Below are 19435 nucleotides of genomic sequence, written 5' to 3'. Positions count from 1 at the left end.
ACTTGATAAGATGCTAGTCTTCATCTTATAATAAAAGAATCTCTTAAGCCTTTAAAAACAAAACAAAGCTTTTGTTCTAAATGAGGGCTTGAAATAAATTATCAAAATTCTTCTTACTTTGATCTTAACACTTTAGTGACAAAACAAGAGAGAATATGGAGAAGAGAATCAAGAAATTTTGTAGTTTTGGCTAGTTATGTCCATCTAATCAAAGCCTTTATTAAGGCTTTTAACCAAATCTTTATCTCATTAGTCTTAATACTTCAAGCCACATGCATTTAGAGCTTATATATTAATAATACTTTCAACACTACTAGAAAAAGGGGTATCAGCGACGGACAATTCCGTCGCTGATCCGTTGCTGAATGCTATCAGCGACGGATTAGTGATGGATTTTGGTAGTCAAAAAAACCCTTGTCGCTAATTGTCAGCGAAGGATTAGCAAGGGATTCAACGAGGGATTACCGACGCCACAATTGCTCATGGAACATCTCAGATTCTGTCGCTAATCCGTCATTGATGTTTGTCGCTAATTTGTCGTTGATGAGTTATTTAACTACAAAATAACTTTTCGGGAAAGCTCAGAAAACCAGTGGATTTTCGTTGCATTTCCGTCGTTGATTGTTAGTTATATCATTAGTTTTTCTGTTCTAAATCTATAACCAGAACTTGCAAAATAAGCTTAATGTATATAATAATCTAAAATTAAAATTCAACAACTAAATTAAATATTAATACTTGACTAGCAAAATGAAGAGTAACATTCAATTTCAATGTATCGAAACCATATCACATTCAATGTGTCAAAACTAAATCACAAAAATCAAGTCTCAAAGTCTATATCGATTTCAAAGTATTGAAACCAAGTTACAAAAATCAAGCATCAAAGTCTAACTAGTTGGGTAGGCTACTTCCTTGGGTGAATCATGTGAATGTCGTTATAAATCTTGACTACAATTTCTTTCCGCGCTAAGCTTATCCTTCATCTCTTCACAAATACGATCAATAATAATCTACAAAACGAACAATTTGTAGCAACGTACTTTCAAAAAGCTTATCCTTCATCCTTTAAAACTAATTTCATTGCCAATTTTGTTTACTGTAATGGAAACAAAATTTCAATACCCACTCTAGGATAGCAATGTACTTCTGAGTCAGAAATACATTGTTATTATGGAGTAGGTATTGAAGGTTCATTGCCATTTTTTACATGCTTACACTTGAACTTTACCTGAACATGAACATATAGTCATATCAAGAAACTTTGTACCATGTCATGTTTTGATTATGAATCCAAGCACCCTCTTATACCAAGAAACCGCATCTTCAATTTCTGATATACAATCTGCATCTTGATTATGTTTTTCTTCATTTTATTTTAGACCTTTGAACCAAAGAGTAATATAAAGAATGATTAAGGAATCATCACTCCATTGTGATATAAAACTACATGAAAAATTAAATAGAAAGTAGATAATACAAAAAGAATACCTTCAAATGAGTCTAATATGATTGCTACAAATTCATCCTTTATAGTTCTCTAATCAACCGCAATTTTCTTATGTTCTTCAAGTCTAGATTTTGTAGCAGTAATGAGTCTGCTATGGCCATTTTTTTTTTTCCTTTTTCCGGTAGCTCACAACATATCCATTAACAAATCGAACAAAAAATTAGTTTAGCTTTGTTACTTTACCCGCCCATCATTTAACCACTTATATAACCGAAGGGAAATAGTAAAAGGAAGTCACATTAAACATTAAATAAAATAGAATTCTTTGTAAGGTTCATTTTTATTTCCTAAAAATAGAAAACTGAACAAAAAGTAATTACCAAGGGAGGATTAAAGAAGATTGAACCGGTCAAAGGTAATATCAAGTCACCATATGTTGAAGACAACAGTTTTCCATATCAATCAAGGTGTTGTAGTCCCTTTTAAAACTAGTTAATTTATATATCATCTTTTAAGGTTCACCAATAAAAATATCTTGAAAGAAAAGGGTGAAATCACCATTTATAGCATCAAAAGCCAACATGCTCTCCACATCATCCTGCCATATTAATCAAATAGTTACAATTTAGAAGCAAAATATATAAATACAACTAAAATACAATATATTATCTTAGTGAAGAGAACTAAGACATTTCATTATATCATTGAATAATGATGAACGTAAACCATGTAAAGAGTTAACAACCCTTTGTAGGTGAACACATTGAGATAAAATGATCAATAGGTCCATCGAAGAAACAAATAACATCTAAAAAGGGGGCATGGTCAAATGTCAATATACCATAAAAAAGATTAAATACTTTTCAAAAAAACTAACCTTTAGTATTGCCCTTTGATCTTCCGGAATATGTTTCACTCATTTCACTAAGAACAAATTATGACTTTTTATACCCATATAATGTGAAGATGTTGAAATAATTGCTCAACCCTTGTTTAACCCTGTTTAATATCAAAACTTCAATAATCAACACTCATATTTAGGTTCAACAATCAACATTCATATTTAGGTTAAGAGAATGTATGATTGGGGAATAGAGAGACTAGTATTTTCTGTGTATTTGAAAGAGAAACCAGTCGCCTTCTCAAAGTAAAATAGGTACCTGAAATCGTAAAGTGACGGTGTTGGCCAGAATCGGTGATGCTGGGGTATGAAAATAATTTCTTCGATGCCTTATCTTGTACTCATTTGAAATCGGAACTTCATCGGTCAAAGTGCATATTTAGGAATATAGATTAGATCAGCCTTGAAAGTGAATGTTGAAAACATACCTGGATTCATGAATCGATGATATTTGGGGTGGGAATAGCCATAATCGACGAGGTTGAGGTTGGGGGTGGGGTAGCGGTGGTGAGTTCATATTAGGGTAAAATCTTTTAGTACGAGAATTTTGGAGTGAGGCATAGGGGGAAACGAAAATATTGGGAGGGAATGAAAATCGACGAAAAATATTGAGAGGGGATGAAAATCAGCAACAAATCTATTTTGATTTACCAAGTAGAATTTTGGGTTTATGGAGTCTAGTAATTTCCATCGGTGATCCCTAGTAAATGCATCGCTAATTAGCTACAGATATTTTCTATCGTTAATTCCGTCGTTGAAACCTCATTTTCTAGTAGCGCCCAAGACATGATTCTAAAGCATGACCCATTGAATATGATAATCTAAATATCATATTCTCTTGTATCATGACTAACTCATTTTTTTAATAAAGAAGGGAGAATATTTTATAAAATTAACAAAAAAAAAAAAAAAAAAAAAAAAATCTTCAAGATTTTTATAAGATATAAAACCGTAACATTTTAGCTAAAAGAAAAAAAATATATCCAGTCCAAAAAAATATACGTGACATAATAAATTATACTTTATGATATATTTTGAAACTTAATAATGAAAATTATTATTTTTATGAAAAGAGTTATATTTATTTGTTAATGATTAAATTCTTATAAATAATATATTTGCATCAAGTTGTTGTTAATGTGATCATTTATGATCATATATTATTTAGAAATATCATTCTATAACCCCTATTGGACATACAAATCTTTCATCTGTAACTCCAAATTGTTGGTAATAAAATGATTTTTGTCCTTTGATTTCAATAAAATCTAAAGTTCTATTATGCGACATCCCGAATTTCATGGCCAGAAAAGACTGATTTATTTATGTTTTGTTTTTAAAATCAGAGTAATCGTTTAAAGAAAACGGTTGCAGAATTTGTTCCCAAAACAAGATATGATAAAAACTTATCAAAACATTTCTCAAAGAGAATGTATTTTCATTAAATAATAAAAGCTCGGGATGTCATATTCCGATACAGACATATAAGCATAAACAAAACATACATTCATTTACTCTAGTGATTTACATCTCCTTTAATCTCTCAGTGCAAAGCAGCTTCGTATCGATACCTGTGATACAATTAAACTGAGTGGGTCAGGCTTGGGAGTCTGGTGAGTATATAGGGTTTTCAACCCACAATAATATAATTATTATATTCAATCATCAAACAATCAACCCAATTACCCATCCCCATTATCTTCCTTACTCTTAAGGGTCTACCCTAAGAATCATCTATTCGTTCACTCCGTATTAGGCACTAAGACAATAGCTGCCAGGATTCTTTATTACGCACTAAGACAATAGCTGCTAAGGCTCCTTCCTAAAGCACTAATTCCATAGTTGCTATGGTTCATTCATCAGGTACTAAATCTATAGCTACCAGTGTAGGTACTAAGTCCATAGCTATCATCGTCTATCTAACAGTACTAAATCCATAGCTACCAGCGTTCGTCTATACGGTACTAAATCCATAACTACCAAGGTTTATCTATACATTACTAAATCCATAGCTACCAGCGTTCGTCTATACGGTACTAAATCCATAGCTACCAAGGTTTATCTATACAGTACTAAATCCATAGCTATCAGCGTTCGTCTATACGGTACTAAATCCATAACTACCAAGGTTTATCTATATAGTACTAAATCCATAGCTACTAGCGTTCTTCTATACGGTACTAAATCCATAGCTACCAAGGTTTATCTATACAGTACTAAATCCATAGGTACCAGCGTTCGTCTATACGGTACTAAATCCATAGCTACAAAGGTTTATTTATACAGTACTAAATCCATAGCTACCGAGGTTTATCTTTCGTCTCATCCTCAAACTTATCCTTCATCACACACCAACTAGTTCGTCTACCCATGTTCTACCCAACATATTTGTAGATATAAGATACATATACATTTTAACTCATTTAAAACCTATATAAAACATCAATTTCATGCTTATCTCAAATAAACGACAATATATAAACACATTACATGTATATCGTAGCAAATACTTAATACTTATGTGTTAGAAGAAAGTAACTATACACTCACACCAAACATATACTTAATACATTCAAACAATACTTGTATTAAAATCGTGTTTATGAAAGGGACTATACACCCACACATATAAACAACTTTATATTATACACATAGCACGTATTTCATAGCAAATACTTGATATTTATGTGTTAGAAGAAAGTGACTATACACTCACACATATAAACAACAATATACTTAATACATTCAAACAATACTTGTATTATTATCGAGTTTATGAAAGGGACCATACACTCACTTGATTAGAAGATGATCGGACAGCACTACGACTTGTAGAAGTAGTATTCTTCAGTGAAACCGGGATCACTTCACACACCTAGTTTCTCGCGGGCAGAGCTTCGGCTCGGAAACTCTTTTCTTCTCGGGATCTTCGGGCTTCGGGACTTGCTTCGGGTCTCGGGGTTGATATCGGGGCTTCCGGGGGGGGGTTAAAATAGGTCTTAGAGGGTGTATCGGGAGTGGGAGAGAAGGGATGGAGCAACCATAGTCGGCTGGCCCTTCAAATCTATTTATAGGGAAAATTTGGCCCTTGCCACATCGTGGGATCCTTTTGCCACGTCGTGGGCTTGATCGTCACTGCATGCATCATCCCAAGTTGCATCTGGGGGACTCCCGGAGCTATCAAGAGACTTGCCACGTCGTGGTCTCTGACAGTTTTGGGGTTTCGTGCCCCGAACTTCAGAAATTCATAACTTTCGCATACGAACTCCGTTTTCGACGTTCTTTATATCGACGCGAAGGTGAGATTATGCTCTACAACTCTCGTTTAGACTCCATTGGCTATTTTTCTCTTTATTTTTAATATAATATAAGTATATTACTTATATATTATCTATAGTAGGCCGTGACAGGAAAACTCCGTTCGAAATTCATAACTCCTTCATCTGAACTCCGTTTTCATCTGTCTTTTTATCATTGGACTACTATCAAATAAATCTTCAACTCTTGTTTATATCACTAAGGATAGATATCTATCTACCTTAAGTTCACTATTTACGTCGCGTTGGGTCGTGTCGGTTCTGTCGCGAAACTTCGACATGTCATAACTTCCTCATTATAACTCGGATTTTGGCATTCTTTATATGCACGAAAACCTTGTGACATATAATACAACTTGGTTAATATTAATCCTTCTAAATAATATTCCATCAAAAAGTCATTTTTGATGTTTATCGTCTCTAAATTGACTAACCCGGATCTACGTGCGTTACAATTATCTCCCCCTGAGGATGATTACATCCCGGAATCATCAACGAAATAGGACTTGCATAATAATTTCACATGTTATCTCTTCATCATAGGTAATAACCGTAACTTCAATGTTTCCTCGATTGAGTATTTAACTCTATGGCTTTCTTGACCGCAGATGATGCCCAATCTTGCATCTGCTTATCGTACTATGTTGTACTTTCAATCATAACTTCCAAGTTACAAAATAAGCCCTTATTGTGGACTCCTTTTCTTCTCAGGATAAATACTTTCATTTATCTATTGTAACAAACCGATGGGTCGTGTTCTAATGACCTCTCATCGTATGATGCAACGCTTAGACTCAAGTATCTTAGAGTCAAATTCCAAAATGGAATATACCTTCTTTCATATTCTAACGTGATATAATCACATTTTTACATGTAGCATTTCTAGCTACAAGCTTCCTTAACAGCGAGCGCGATGTTATCGATCGCATTGATTTCAAGTTTTTGACTTAGGTCAGATGTTACATCGAACTTGGTTCCATGAACCACGTAACAAACTCCTCGTAGTCGGACTCAATTTGATATGACAACTAGGGTCGGAATAACAACCATCTTACTAGTCACTACCGAAACAAGGGTAATGACACACTTGAACAAAACGGAATCAGTTACTAGCTTCTTGGTAACCTTGTGACTTTCCCTGATCCAAGTGCGAGTCCTGTGCTTCCGGTAGTATAGGCATCTACTACCTTTCACACTTACTCATACTCGTCCCAAGTATTGTCCTGCAGTCGACCAATTCACCATTCAAGAAAATCACAAAACAATTTAACACATATGAATGTGTCCAAATAATCATAAACAATTTCCCTAGACTCTACTAGGACTTCTTCATTGCTCAATCTTCAATCATCAACTCTACTTCAAATCGATTGGTGATGGAAATTCTAGACGATAAAACAACTTCAAGAATTTCATCAATCGTTCCATCATCCTGCCAATCGAAAGTGTACTTCAGACGTACCGTACTCCTCTAAACGTACTGTTATTTCATAAGACATACTCTAAAGGCAAGATACCACTCTTATGATATCTTCTAATAGGTGTCATCCACTATCATAAGCCTTCTTCATTTCCTCCATTTACTCAATGTATCTACGAGTCTTCACCATGACCTCTTGTGCATCCAAGCAGACATTTGATGTACCAAGCGAGAATTTTTAAGATAAGAAAGTTTTTTTAATTACGATAAACGTATAAATCTCCTTATCACCCCGAAACGTTTACATGCTAGTTCTAATTTCGTAGCCGTACGCTTAGAATCCTAAACACATAAGGTTTCCAGATCCGGTCGGCAACAGACCATATATCCGAACAAATAATAACATCAATTTAGCTATCACACAAAACAATTAGCACATAAAATCATTTTAGGCTTCATTCCTAAAATAAACTAGTGCTTGTGTCAATTTAGGTGTACTACCCAACATATTTTAGACACACTCCTCACAATTATTACTTAGCATTCTAAGTTTAAGTCTAGAAATTTCCTACAAATTCCTATTTCGCTTAAACTAACGCTCTGATACCAACTGTAACATCCCCAATTTCATGGCCAGAAAAGACCGATTTATTTATGCTTTGTTTTTAAAATCAGAGTAATCGTTTAAAGAAAACGGTTGCGAAATTTGTTCCCAAAACAAGATAAAAACTTATCAAAACATTTCTCAAAGAGAATGTATTTTCATTAAATAATAAAACCTCGGGATGTCATGTTCCGATACAGACACATAAGCATAAACGTAACATACATTCATTTACTCTAGTGATTTACATCTCCTTTAATCTCTCAGTGCAAAGCAGCTTCGTATCGATACATGTGATACAATTAAACTGAGTAGGTCAGGCTTGGGAGCCTGGTGAGCATATAGGGTTTTCAACCCACAATAATATAATTATTATATTCAATCATCAAACAATCAACCCAATTACCCATCCCCATTATCTTCCTTACTCTTAAGGGTCTACCCTAAGAATCATCTATTCGTTCACTACGTATTAGGCACTAAGACAACAACTGTCATGATTCTTTATTATGCACTAAGATAATAGCTGCTAAGGCTCCTTCCTAAAGCACTAATTCCATAGTTTCTATGGTTCATTCATCGGGTATTAAATCTATAGTTACCAGTGTAGGTACTAAGTCCATAGCTATCATCGTCTATCTAACAGTACTAAGTCCATAGCCACCAAGGTTTATCTATACAGTACTAAATCCATAGCTACCAGCGTTCGTCTATACGGTACTAAATCCATAGCTACCAAGGTTTATCTATACAGTACTAAATCCATAGCTACCAACGTTCGTCTATACGGTACTAAATCCATAACTACCAAGGTTTATCTATATAGTACTAAATCCACAGCTACCAGCATTCGTCTATACGGTACTAAATCCATAGCTACCAAGGTTTATCTATACAGTACTAAATCCATAGCTACCAACGTTCGTCTATACGGTACTAAATCCATAGCTACCAAGGTTTATCTATACAGTACTAAATCCATAGCTACCGAGGTTTATCTTTTGTCTCATCCTTAAACATATCCTTCATCACATACCAACTAGTTCGTCTACCCAAGTTCTACCCAACATATTTGTAGATATAAAATACATATATAGTTTAACTCATTTAAAACCTATATAAAACATCAATTCCATGCTTATCTCAAATAAACGACAATATATAAACACATAACACGTATATCGTAACAAATACTTAATACTTATGCGTTAGAAGAAAGTAACTATACACTCACACCAAACATATACTTAATACATTCAAACAATACTTGTATTAAAATCGTGTTTATGAAAGGGACTATACACCCACACATATAAACAACTTTATATTATACACATAGCACGTATTTCATAGCAAATACTTGATATTTATGTGTTAGAAGAAAGTGACCACACACTCACACATATAAACAACAATATACTTAATACATTCAAAAAATACTTGTATTATTATCGAGTTTATGAAAGGGACTATACACTCACTTGATCAGAAGATGATTGGACAGCACTACGACTTGTAGAAGTAGTATTCTTCAGTGAAACCGGGATCACTTCACACACCTAGTTTCTCGTGGGCAGAGCTTCGGCTCGGAAACTCTTTTCTTCTCGGGATCTTCGGGCTTCGGGACTTGCTTCGGGTCTCAGGATTGATATCGGGGCTTCGGGGGGGTTAAAATAGGGCTTAAAGGGTGTATCGAGAGTGGGAGAGAAGGGATGGAGCAACCATAGTCGGCTGACCCTTCAAATCTATTTATAGGGCAAATTTGGCTCTTGCCACGTCGTGGGCTTGATCGTCACTGCATGCGTCATCCCAAGTTGCATCTGGGGGACTCCCGGAGCTGTCAGGAGACTTGCCACGTCATGGAACTGCTTGCCACATCGTGGCCTCTGACAGTTTTGAGGTTTTGCGCCCCGAACTTCAGAAATTCATAACTTTCGCATACGAACTCCGTTTTCGACGTTCTTTATATCGACGCGAATGTGAGATTATGCTCTACAACTCTCGTTTAAACTCCATTGGCTAATTTTGAATTTATTTTTAATATATTATAAGTATATTACTTATATATTATCTATAGTATGCCGAGACAGGAAAACTTCGTTCGAAATTTATAACTCCTTCATCTGAACTCCGTTTTCGTCTGTCTTTTTATCGTTGGACTACTATCGAATAAATCTTCAACTCTTGTTTAGATCACTAAGGATAGATATCTATCTACCTTAAGTTCACTATTTACGTCGCGCTGGGTCGTGTCGGTTCTGTCGCGAAACTTCGACAGGTCATAACTTCTTCGTTATAACTCGGATTTTGGCGTTCTTTATATGCACGGAAACCTTGTGACATATAATAAAACTTGGTTAAGATTAATCCTTCTAAATAATCTTCCATCAAAAAGTCATTTTTGATGCTTATCGTCTCTAAATTGACTAGCCCGGCTCTACGCGCGTTACATATTATGAATTGGGGGTTTGATGTGAGCCATGAGTTTACTTCTTTAAAATTCTATTTTTTCCTTAGACTTTTCTTTTATAGTTTATGATTTTATAAACTACGAATAATTTATTGGTGTTGGCAACAATTTTCTGATGTCAGTAATGATTAATTGTTTGCAATATAACTATCAAATATATTTTAACGTTATAGAATGTGTGGTACAACATTCCACCGCTTGTTAAAAAGGTAGTAATAGAAGTAAAAGAGTTAAAATTTATAATACATAATGGATGGATAGATAAACCTTAATGAAGAGGGATGTAGTAGTAGTCATCGATTTGTGGTTCAACGGAGAAGATGACCCGATTAAGAGGTGTTGGTTGCATCGTTTGTTTTTTAATGGTAATAAAAATAAGCGAATGCGTGGGTGGTTTGGAGGCGGACTAACATATTTTTAATGATAAATAATAAAAATTTTCAAATAAGATTGAAATAGTTACTAATAATGATATAATAAAAGGGTGTCAATATTAGGTATGAAATATGTGGCATATTAAACTACAAGGACTGTCTGAGTGAAAAGTATTTATAAGCATCAAACTTGCAAATTGGTACAAACTAGAGGGATGATTTAAATAACTACTCTAAATTTTAATATATATTTTAGACAAAATTGCAAAATTGATCCATGTGGTTGTAAAAAGATATAGTTTTAGTAAAAAAAAACTTTGGTGATCCATAAATGATCAAATTTTGGATATTTTTAGTGTTTTTGGTTTCTATCAACTTGAAAAAACTATTATACCCCTTATACTTATTTTTTATTTATTTAATTTATATTTGTTTTATGGTTTTTAATTTAATTAAAAATAAAATAATGCCCAACTTCTCTCTCTCTCTCTCTCTCTCTCATGAATCATCGATAACGGGCGTGTTTGGCACGCAACTTTTAGAAGCGTTTGAAAGCTTCTAGCTTTTAGCTTTTGACAAAACGCTCTAGTTTAAACAAAAAGCTTCATTTGGCAGTACGAGCGTTTAGCTTTTAGTTTTAACAAAACGCTCCGATTCTAAAAGCTACTTCATGTAGCTTTTAACAAAACGCTCCGGAGCTTTTGAAATCAATTTTCATAATTACCCTTAAAAATATATTTATATATATTTTTTATTTTTAATCAATTGTCCTTTTATGTAATTTTATATATTTCAAAAGCTTCCAACTACTTTTGTCAAACATTCATATAACAAATAAAAGCTACAGCTTTCCGCTACCAGCTACCAGCTACACGCTACCAGCTACCTGCTACTAGCTAACCGCTACCCGCTTCCAGCCAATAGCTACTTTTGACAAACACGCCCAACATCTTCATGAATGGAAACACACATAACAAAAAAAATACACATCTCATGAGCACATACACACATTAGATTTTGTGGGTTTGGTCTTCAAAACACAAAAACTTATGAATATATATATATATATATATATATATATATATATATATATATATATATATATATATATATATATATATATATATATATATATATATATATATATAATCTGACTACTTTAGAATGCATCATCTGATTTTAACACAATGTCTTAAAAATAAGAAGATTAATTTTTGTTCTTTGGATTTTTTTGGATGGTTAAGATTGAATATATGTTGATCTCACCTGAATAAGGATAAACGAATAACATTTAAGTAGTACTGTAACACCCGTAGCTTAGGGCTAGTCAATTTAGAGACGATAAGCATTAAAAATGACTTTTTGATAGAAGATTATTTAGAATGAATAGTCTTAACTAAATTGTTGTATATGTTACAAGGATTCTGTGCATATAAAGAACGTTGAAATCTGAGTTATAACGAAGAAGTTATGACATGTCGAAGTTTCGCGACAGAACCGGCACGACGCTGAATGACGTAAAAAGTGAATTTACGTTAGAGCGATATTTATCCTTAGTGATCTAACGAAAGTTGTAGAGTTCGTTAAACTGAGAGTGTGCATAAAAAGAATGCCCAAATCTTACTTCGTATGAGGAAGTTATGATTTTTCTAAGTTTCAGCTTAACAGTGTGCAGCTCGAAGTTCGATTATGAGATCGAGTGAATTCTAGCCGAAACAATCTAAACAAGAATCGAAGATCTCATTATTATTAGTGCAATGGTGAAAAGACAGACGAAAGCGGACATCAGAGGAAGAAGTTATGAAATTTTAACGGACATTTCTTGTTCCGGCGTGTTAAAAATATAATAATAAATATAAATTCAAAATTAGCCGATGGAGTCTAAATGAAAGTTGTAGATCTTAGTCTCACCTACGCATGGATATAAAGAACATCAAAAACAGAGCTTGTATGCGAAAGTTACACAAGTTTGAAGTGTGCTTAATCAAGTACGCCCAACGTAATTTTGGAGTACGCCTAGCGTACTCGGAAACGCCTCAGCTACGCATGAAATGACGTCACTCGAGTAGATACGCATGCAATGACGTCGCGTACGCCCAACATAAGGCTTAGTATGCCCAGCGTACTGAGTACGGCCAGCATACCAAGATTTACGCCCAAAGTAATCCCAGATTCAACACCCTATAAATAGAATGCGAGGCTGTCTTATTCCTTTGGTCCTTTTCTCTTCTCTCTCTCTCTCTCTCTCTCTCTCTCTCTCTCTCTCTCTCTCTCTCCCGTTTTACCTCGATTTTCATGCAAGAAATATCTCAAAGCCCAGGTATCATTCCCAAGACCCGAAGCAAGTCGCGAAGCCCCGAAGATACCGAGAAGTAAAGTTTCCGAGCCGAAGCTCTGCCTGCGAGAAGCTAGTTTTTGTGAAGATCTTCCAGATCTACCAATGAATACTACTTCTACAAGTCGTAACGCTGTCCAATCATCTTTTGATCAAGTGAGTGTGTAGTCACTTTCTTCTAACACATAAATATTAAGTATTTGTTATGAAATATGTGCTATGTGTATAATATATTGTTGTTTATTTGAGATGATTGTGGAATGGATGAATTATATAAGTTTCAATGAGCTAAACTATATATGTATTTTGTATCTAAAAATATGTTGGGTAGAACATGAGTAGATGAGGTTGTTGGTAGGTGATAAAAGATGGGTTGGACCATGAGATAAAAGGATAAAGAGATAAACTTCTTTTAGATACGAGAGTATGGATCAGAGCAGGTGGTAAGTTTTAGATCCGAGAGTGTGGATCAGATCAAGAGGTTAGTTTTAGATCCAGGAATATGGATTAGGTAATGAGGCAAATTTAAGATCCGGGAGTACGGATTATGTATTTTTCAACTACGTGTTCATTCGATAAGGTATCATGTGTATAGTCCCTTTTAGGAACATGATTTAATACGAGTATTGATTAAAGTATGAAATATACATATGTATGTGAAGTATTTGTTACTATCCAAAATACATGTTAGATATATTTGATGATATACAACATGCGAATTAGATATGGTTCAATATGTGTTAAGATGTGTATATATGATATTATTACTTAAAACCTTGTGTTAAGTATAGACTAGTTGGCATTGCCTAAATGGAGATAGTATCGAAAATTGATTTTAGGCATTGTAGGCTTACCTAGTGATGGGTTAAGACTTAAATAGGGATGTTTAGTTCTATTAAGATTGGACTTTAGGTAGTCTCTTATTAAGAGTACGTGTGTTGTGAGATTTATGATCGGTGGAGTACGTCTTACGTACAGAAGTACATTTTATGTACGAAGTCCTTTTCAAAGATCTATGTCTTAGGTGCTGCTTGTGCCAGGGTACTATTATGTTCTCGGGTATGAGTCTTTTCCATACCAGAGTACTATAATATGCCAGAAGTACATCATGTACAAAGTCTTTTTGACAATTTTCTGTGTCGGTTATGGGAGCGTACGGGAATACTCTATTAGTATTTCCCCATACTTCTATTTTGAGAGAGCTTTGGAGTCAACGTTTCTTTTATGAAATGATCGACCGAGCTTTATATGTCAGCGTTTTCTTTCACGAAGTAATTAAGGGAACTTCGTAGACTGCTTAATAACGTGTGTCGATAATAGACTACTGCTAGGTATGTCCGGTGTTATATTGCTGGATAGGGTGCGTCTGGGGGTGAAATACCTCATGTATTCAGGGCACTGCTAGGCAAAGTTCGATGTTGGGATAGGTAGAGTCTGGGGGTATAATACCTCATGATAGTTGGACCACGCCTATGCATTGTTATCTAGATAACTACCCCTGACTTAACTGTCTTGTGGTTCTTTCTTTTATGAACGAAGGTTCGTGGTGAAACTTATTCCATTCCCCTCATTTGATGTCTTTATTGATCCTCGTTTGCTGCTAGGGAATTTCCGAAGCAGCTTCGTCAGTTTGTGGTTCATATCGATTCCTTAGGCTAGATCTCGTAAGATCATTGTATAGGGTCAGTATGTGGGGATCGATGGGATGGGATATGTTGTTTTAGAAATATGATTTATATGTGTTTATAATAGTAGTGGTTTTGCAGGATCTAGATATACTTTATTATCACGTTGTTTGAATTAAGTGCTTTCATACTCTGTGTTCCTTAGGTGATGGGGTTCACCAGGGATATTCGAACTAAGTGTTTTTTAGATATTTGAACTTAGTGTTCATCAGGGATATTTGAACTAAGTGTTCATTTAGTGTTTGTGAACTAGGTGTTCATTGGGTAATATTGGAATTAAGTGTTCATTAGGTGTTCCTGAACTAGGTGTTCATTAATTTTTATGAATTGCGTGTTCACCAGAGGTAATCTAAGAACCTTGGTAGCACTAGACTTTGTGCCAGTTCCTTAGGGCAATCCTTAGGAATGAATGGGAGAAGGGTAATCGGTTCTTAGGATAAATCTTTAAGAAATAAATGGAGATAATGGGGGTGGGTATTTGAATTGATTGTCTGATAATTGAATATAATAATTATATTATTGTGGGTTGAAAACGCTATATGCTCACCAGACTCCCAAGCCTGACCCACTCATTTTCTTTGTATCACAGGTATCAATACGAAGATATATTTCATTGAAAGATTAAAGGAGATGTAAAATCTTTAGTGTAAATAATGTAAGTTTTGTTTATGCTTATGTGTCTGTATCGGAACATGATATCCTGATATTTTGTTATATAATAAAAATACATTTCTTTAAAGAAATGCTTTGATAAATCTTTATCATATTTTGGGAACAAATTTCACAACTGTTTTGTTTAAAAGATTACTCTGATTTTAAAAACAAAGCATAAACAAATTGGTCTTTTCTGGTCGTGAAATTGGGGATGTCAGAATTATACATTAAGCTTAAAATATAACTCATAAAAGCATGCAAACCCAAAACCCATATCACACGGATGAGATACCCCGATTTTCATATAGATTAAATCATTTCTTCATTTTAGATGATTCGTTCTCCTACCCTTCCGTTTAAATCAAAACCCTAATAACATATCTAGAGTTTTTGTCAATAATAGGGTCATTGAAAAAACTATTTACCATTTTAGTGTCTTCGAAAATATTTACCATATTAGTATTAAGGAATTGATTTTTCCACCTTAACTTTTGTTTAGTCCACTGAAAATTCACAAGTTGTCAATATTGCCCCTAATTTAAAATTTTAGATATTAAAAAGAAAATATCTCTAACTAAAATCTTGTAAACTTCCGTTTTTTCCTCACAAATTAGTTCCCATGAAATTATTTCATGTACGAAAATTTATTTTTTCAATCTTTTTCATTAGTTACACCATTGTAATTTTATGTTTAATTTTTTTTATGAACGAAACGATCCATATTTATTTATTACTTATTATTATTATTTTTTTGCCTTTTTTATATTTTCATACCATCGACTCTATATTTTTAAGAAGTTTAGCAAATAAAACTATTACAAAATTAATCACTTAGTAAAAGATTACAACTTCAACCTAACATATATAAAATCACAAATATAATATTGACCAACAAAAAATATTTTAAACTAATGCGTATCAAAAAAAAAATCTTCAATTGGGTATCTTCGAATACTTTCCAACAATAAGAGAGTGTTTGTTTTCGATGATGTAAATGTATTTGATCTTTTTAAATGTCGGTGAAATTAAATATGGTACAAAAGTTTTTTTCTTATTGTTTTTTTTCTTCATTTCTTTAGTCTTTATAGACAAATGTTTGTTTTTTAAAATCTTTATAAAAAAATTCGACGATGTTGGTAGAGGCGGCGGAAATGGTGGTGGATGTGGCACAAGTAGTGGCGGTGGCGGCGAAGGTAGAGGGTAGGAGTGGTGTGGGAGAGGTGCAAGTGGAGGTGGTGACAAAGGTGGAAACTGTGACGGCAACGATAATGGTGGTGATGGTAGCAACCGTGGTGGTGATAGCGGTGATGACGTCATTCGTAGGGGAACAAACAATATTACAAAGAGTTATAACTTACAAAAAATAAAATTTAAAATCAAGATCTATTTTTTGTTTTATTTGAAAAAGATGTCAAAAAACTCTTTTATGTCTGATGTCTTCTAAAAAATAAATATTTTTTTTTATTAAATGTCTTTCCGCCAGTAGACATAAGAGGTTAAAAAATCTTATAAAAAATTACAACACCTAAGTAATCTTTTAAATGTCACTATGTTTAATTTATGATGACTAAAATTTTATGATCAAAGGTTTGTGTAAGAAAAATAGATATTTAAAATAAAAAACAGAAAAAAAAAGATAAAAAACTGCTATTTTGAAAAATAACAACAAAAAAAACTGAAATAAAAACTATTGTTTAAAAAAATAAGAAAAAAATAAAAAGTTGAAATAAAGGGGAAAGGAAGAAATAATCGCATATTTAAACTATAAAAACAATAAGAAAAATTGAAAAGTAAACAAATATTAATAGAAATACTAAAAAGGTAAATATTTTTGAAATTACACTGAAATGGGAAATAGCTTTTTCAATCACTTTATTATGGACAAAAACTCTTTCGGAGTACTCATAATCTTTTGCCTATCGCGACTTTACCGTCGGGTCCTCAACAATAACCACTACCTAAAACACCACCACCATCCAGCTAACTCCGCCGCCAAGCCTGCCACTGTCGAGGCCACCCATATTGCTAATCCCTCTATCATGGTCAATGACGAAGGTAAAGTTGTTTAAATCTCTCTAGCTCTCTTTCAAATGTTATTTCTATGTTGTTTTTTTGTAAACGTTTCTCTGAAACCATTTATCCTGATCAGGCACATGCTACCTTCACCGATGGTGCTGTTACTCATCGGAAGCCTGACCCATTTTTTAGTAAAAGTAGGAAAAGCTCTCTGGATCATCGTTGGTTGTGTATAATCGGAAAAGTTTCATTCAAAGAAGGTATTTTACTCATGAGTGAATGCAGAGGAGTCTTAATTTAAGACTATTTGGTAAAAGTTCGTCTGAGTACAGCTGGAAGAGACTCTAATTGGACACGGGATGAAATAGACGCTTCACCTTACAACATCAAAACTCTATAAAAAAACTGTATGACCCTTGGTTCTTGGATCCCCAACATCCCATTTCCCTCCGCATTCTTTAAAGCAAAAAGAAACTTTAATCTCGCTTCAAACCAAATTGTTCCAATTCTAAAGCCCTAAACTCATCGTTGGCGACACCTATTCACCTGTCAGTAACAACCTCACACCATCATTTGTCGCCGCTAAGATCAACTACCATCGAGACCAAGACCTTCATCTTACTTCTCTCTCTAACCAAACCGTCTTACCCTCTGTCTCTTTATTGTACTGAAGAATGCATAGACTTTAGACAAAATTGCAAAAATGGTCCCTGTGGTATGCATTTTTTTGGGGTTTTAGTCCAAACCCTAACTTTTTTGGCTTCGTGGTCCTTTTGAGGTAGTTTCATTGCGAATTTGGTCCCTCGGTAGATTGAAATGACTTTAATGCCCTTAGGTGTTTATTTTCTATTTCTAAATTCATTTTTTTTAACTTTTAATAATTATTTATTCATTTTAATAATTAAAAAAATGAAAGGCCTCTCTCTCTCTCTCTCCCTCTCTCTCTCTCTCTCTCTCCCTCCATACAAAAACTATATACCATCACATTGAAACTAGGCCAAAAGGACAATCAATCTAAAATAGTCGAGGTTTGAACCAAACCACAGAAAAAATGCATACCACAGGGACCATTTTTGCAGTTTTGTCGTTTGTATATGTAATTGATAATGCATTATAGGGTGACAAATAAGCAATAGTTACTTAAAATGTGGATGTAAAAACAATAAACCAATTTTACTTTATTTTGTAGCATTATACTTTCATTTGTTACTATTGTATCATTTTAATTTAACAAATCTACCCGATTCTATGGAACTACATATTTCGATGTACTAGGTTGTCTATCCAACTTGTTTATTTTGACTATTTTTATGGTACTTCATCTATCTTAAAAAATATATATTTTTGCATTATATAATAGTAACAAAAAAAGGAATAAAATGTTTAAAAGCTTTTTACCACGTTCCTCCTAGTCTTCCCTATCATCATTTGATTTTTACTTATACAAACAAATCGAAAGTTAAAAATGGTGATGGAAATTAAATTATAGCTTTAAAATGTTGATTGCTGAAATGAAGTTGTTAGTTAGATTGTAAATTTTAAGTATTATGTCCTTAATTTAATTTCCCAAATAGTATTACAACATTGTATTTAAAAAGTACAATGCCTTAATAAGAGACAAACAAACGCATGAAAAAATGACATAACTACTATTATCAAAAAAGAAAAGATAAACACATTGGTACTATTGGCTAAAAAGATAAAGTATAATGCTATTATAGGTTAAAAGGATACGTATGTTGCCAATAACAGTTTTATGAGGAGAGAACAACAACAATTGTTGGCTCATTAATGATTCTTTCTACATCAAGCACATAAATTCATCGGCATCTTTAGCACCTTACCTTTCGTGCATCATTGGAAATAAAGGCAACCAACTGATTTATTTAAGTATAAATCCGGTTCAATAAAATGGTTTCATGCTTGTGGGGATCCTGTGAAGAGATGGAAGGAACCACATCAATCAATAAATAAACGTACGTCACTTTCTTATTAAATTAAATTGAGGGTCAAGTTGACCCTTATGAAACATAATCACATTCCACTCTCAAGGATCAAAAAAGCAATTACATAAGTTCCATTATCATAATTGAGGAGAAACCTACAAGAAATGAACTTTATATGCAAAGGAGAATGTAGCATACATAGATACCAGACACATTATTACACATGACAAAATAATATTTTATGAAGTAGGACCATTTTCCCA

General features: G+C 33.7%; 1 long non-coding RNA gene across 1 annotated transcript; it reads right to left on the bottom strand.

The window, feature by feature from the left end:
- Positions 1 to 743: 743 nt before the first annotated feature.
- Positions 744 to 3130, bottom strand: LOC145012685 (uncharacterized). Its single transcript, XR_013664620.1, has 6 exons — positions 2780 to 3130; positions 2611 to 2708; positions 2328 to 2449; positions 1492 to 2048; positions 1232 to 1384; positions 744 to 1013 (listed from the first exon to the last, which is right to left on the bottom strand). It is a non-coding gene; the product is annotated as an uncharacterized LOC145012685 (long non-coding RNA).
- Between the last annotated feature and the right edge of the window lie 16305 nt (positions 3131 to 19435).

The sequence above is a fragment of the Lactuca saligna genome, chromosome 8 (assembly GCF_052625555.1).
Source record: "Lactuca saligna cultivar CGN05327 chromosome 8, ASM5262555v1, whole genome shotgun sequence".
Lineage (NCBI taxonomy): Eukaryota > Viridiplantae > Streptophyta > Magnoliopsida > Asterales > Asteraceae > Lactuca > Lactuca saligna.
This window is presented reverse-complemented; position numbering and strand designations above follow the sequence as displayed.